The 4,000-nt window shown below is 45.7% G+C and overlaps 1 long non-coding RNA gene across 1 annotated transcript; it reads left to right on the top strand.

The window, feature by feature from the left end:
* Positions 1–43: 43 nt before the first annotated feature.
* Positions 44–2,513, top strand: LOC109508232 (uncharacterized). Its single transcript, XR_002166619.1, has 3 exons — positions 44–164; positions 1,699–1,896; positions 2,393–2,513. It is a non-coding gene; the product is annotated as an uncharacterized LOC109508232 (long non-coding RNA).
* The last annotated feature ends 1,487 nt before the right edge of the window (positions 2,514–4,000 follow it).

The raw sequence follows: 4,000 nt of genomic DNA on the forward strand, positions 1-4,000 counted from the left end.
TTACGTATTTTGTTTTCTTATTACGGCGCAGCGGCTATAGGAAGCTGACAGCCAACACGAGCACGGAGGAGATCCTGTCAGCTGTACTTGTTGTTTGCCAACATTTGAGTCCTTATTTATTTCACTGGCCGACGTCTCAGAGGCACAGACGTGTCAGTTAGCAGGTAGCGCTTCTTTCCTTTGTTTTGGTTTTGTTTTTTGTAAAACTCAGCAAGCCGGTTTTGATAAATAGGCACAGGATAACCCATCTCATCGCTTTGATGATTCTTGTAAGACTGATTCCAGGAGAGATTCTCCCTGTCGGGCCTATGTTGAAGTGAGTTGAGGCGCTTCACTCCGACATTTCTCATCTTTTCCATAGTCGCAATGAGATTTCAAAATCATCGAGCTCTACTTGAACACATCGTTGGCCTCCCGACCTCAATTTTTTTTTTTTTTTAAACACTCACTGCCTCCATGTCCCGTGGTGACAGAAGAGTCGAAGGAAGCTATCGAGAAAAAACTAAAAACAACAACAAAAAAACTTTCCTCTCTACTTGCTGATCTTTGAGTGAGAAGTTATGATATTTGGGTCATTTTTTTTCCCTGTGCCGAAAGACTCATTGAACCTACGCCTGCTGCTACTGCAGCAGCAAAAAATAAATAAAAATGCTGACAGACCAGGACGATGACAAAAAAAGCATGTCGCACTTCCACCCACGTTGAGCACCCCCACAAAAACTTACCCCTTGTTCATTTTTATCTTTTGGTTTTTGTGCTGTTACTTGCCACCGGCCCCCTGCTGGTCGGCGTGGTTGCGGCTCGAGCATGTCGGTTGCAGATGCAGCTAATGAGGGACGCTTGACAGGCTTGCGCCGAACCGCCCGCGTACATTTTCAACAGCCTCTTTTTTTGTTTGGAGAACGTTAACCTCCTTCTCACCCGCTGCTTGACGACGCTTCAGGAGATGACTAGGGGGGGGGAAAAAACTCCACACATACACGTCGTGTTTTCAGGAAAAGGTTAAAGCCAGAGTTTGTTCTTATTTGGCCCGAAGGCTTCAGAGAAGGTGGGCGGATCACACCAAACGTGTTGGAGTTCAACGTGCCGCTGACATTTTAAGTTTGTATGCGCCGTTGAAGCCGTACTTGTCTCTGAACGGAGGATGAAAACATCTATTTTGTGGTACCCACGGACGAGCTAATTTGTTAGCTTGGAATGAGCTAATTAAGCAAGTAGCACGTAAGGGAGTGCTGTAGACATCACCTCTGTTTATTCAGCCGCAAGTGGGATATGTCACGCGGCATCTGAACGCTTTCGCTAGTCAGCTAGCTAGCTAGCTAGCTGCTGTGACTCAAGGAGAACCTATTTGTGCGCCCACATTTTAGCCTTCCATTCGCTTGTCAACAAGATATCAACACAATTTGTACACCTGACTTCTTCGGTGGTAGTTTTCTGGGCCGACAGTTTCCCTGAGATTGGATTATTAGCCCTGTTGGTTCCTTCAGTGTGGATTCTACCTGTTTTGAGGCGGGATGGTATGCTATTTGCCATACTCTGCTTTTGTACCCTTCACGCTAAGGAACTTATGTGTACAATCATGACCGAAAAGAAATACGCTCACTATGTCTTTGTGGACGTATGTACACTTGGTCGATAAAGGGAGGGGCAATTTTCAGGAGAAACGGATGTGCTTTCCTCTTATTATTATTCTCCGAGGCTTTGGGAAGGCAGACTTGGAGCAGCAGCAGACAGAAAGTAATAAAAGGCCAGGCCCGCCGCACGCTTGGACACGGTTGAACCCCGGAGAGATGCGAGCCACCACGCTGGAGGATTTTCACATCTTTTCAAGAAAAACTAAACCGGGAGAGCTGAGGATGAACTGATGTCATGGAGACTTTCAGGCATCAGACTGCAGTTGAGTGAACCCCGCCTTTTTATCTTCCGCGTGTGATCGGGGAAAATCTGCAGTACATAGTCGTAAAACCAGATCGGTTCTGACTCTCTCGCCGGCAAATCCGAGATTATAGTGTCAGGCTTACTTCAAGGTGTTTATTTGTCACTCCGAGTTGAAATTTACATTTTTTTTTAATCTGCCCCACTGTGATGTCACAATCTGGCTAAATTGCAAACAGCTTATTCACAAATACATTTTCAGAAAAAAAGGCAGATAATAAAAGACTGACTTTGGTGTTCACCGATAATTTCACACTTGATGGGTGGGCGGCCCCATTTTGATCTCCTGTCAAGGGCGTTTTGCAAATCAAGTTTTGCCTGGCGAAGAGTCCAAGGGCCAATCAATCTGCTGTGATTCTGAACTGTCCTTTGGTGAGAGGACACAACTTCATTTCTTCACGATACGGTTTCTCAAGTAAAGAGCGACATTCAGTCGATCCGTTATCTGTGTTCACAGAGTCTTTGGCCTTTTCGTCTTCTCGCCGTTCTGCTGCTGCTGCTACTTATCTTCACCCATCTGCTGACCCGCCCTCCTCTCAGCCGGCGTTTCAGGAGAGAAATCAAGGTTTCATTTTATATTCCCTCCCCCCATCCCCGCCCAGTCCTTCACCATCCCCCTCGCCGGATCAATATCCAATTCTGCCGTCTGTCATGTCCACAAATAACCCTTAACCCCTGTCAACTTTCAGCATAAGTGACGTCACTGCCTGGCAGCCAGTCAGTGGATTTCGTTTGGGGCGATCCGACGCCGGCCTTTCCAGTGGTCACATTTTCACCACCAACAGCAAATGCTTTCGATCCCAAATGGGAGTCCAAAAGTACATTTTGAGAACTTCCATTAGATAATTCGCACAAATGAGCCCCAAAACGGAAGCAGATATGCTAGACGGCTAGACGACACAAAATTATAAAGCTGTTTTTCCTGTGCCATGAAATAAGGGCGGAACATGGCATGAAAGTCATTTGGAGGATCCGTTTGTAGTAGCCAATTACGGATTTTTTTTTTTCTCATAAAACCAAAAAGGGAAGCCTCATTTAAAAGGGCCTGCTGTCAACTTGTACTGACTAATGACTCATCTTTGCGAGGCTGTACATGCGCGGTACATTTTATACATTTTGCCCCGCAGGCATGGTGCAGACCACAGGATGCATCCCCTTACATCTTACATCTGTGATGAATAAAAGATGCAAGCACATCTTCCGAACGCTTTTCTATTGGATGTGAAACACTTCTACTTTTACTTATTCTCCGCTCTCGTAAAGATCAGCAGGTCACGTGAGAGTTGGGTCAAGGGAAGCCTCTCGTTTTTTTTTTTGTAGTAGTAGTAGTTGTATTATTATGAGCCCTTTCTCGCCCGCCGGGTGTAATTAATCAGCTCAGACTGATGTTTGCGTTGTCTGAGAGCCTGAGGAATTGTCTCGGAAAAAGAAGAAGAAAAGTTAATGCCTCAGCACAAAGTCAAAAGAGATGAGAAGTTGAGCTCCAGGGGAGGCATTGCTTCCTATATTTCTTATCCGCTTCAAAGCCAGACAGAAATTTGGCATCATAAGGCGAGGCTGTGCCGTGTGTCTGTGTGTATTAGTGTGTGTGGAAAAACAATCACACCCAGGAGTAAATCCACTGACCTCCACCTGGAGTTATGATGCCTCTGGGCCCACAAACTTGGCCGGCATTGCATTAAACGATCGGCGGTGTGGTGCAGCTCCTTGTAACGTTGCCACAGCAAGTGAATTACGTTGAAAATTCGTTTGAGTTTGACGGCATCGATTAGCCTCTTGACGCTAACACGATCCCTTCTCCGTGGTTGTGTGCTATTACTCGTTTGTACTACCAGTAACTGGCTATTCGCTAGGCAACAGCTAGCTTCAATCGATCTACCCGTCCATCTATCCATCTGTATATCTATCTGTCCATCTAGATCTCGCTAGATAGACAGCTGGTGGAAAGAAGGATAGCTAGCTAGACAACTAGCTAGCTAGCTAGCTATCCATCCATCTATCCATGTAGCTATCTCTATCTATCTATACAGCGCTTGTCCTTTTAAACATATCTCTATATCTATCT

This window comes from Hippocampus comes, unplaced genomic scaffold (assembly GCF_001891065.2).
Source record: "Hippocampus comes isolate QL1 unplaced genomic scaffold, H_comes_QL1_v1.1 scaffold265, whole genome shotgun sequence".
NCBI classification, from domain to species: domain Eukaryota; kingdom Metazoa; phylum Chordata; class Actinopteri; order Syngnathiformes; family Syngnathidae; genus Hippocampus; species Hippocampus comes.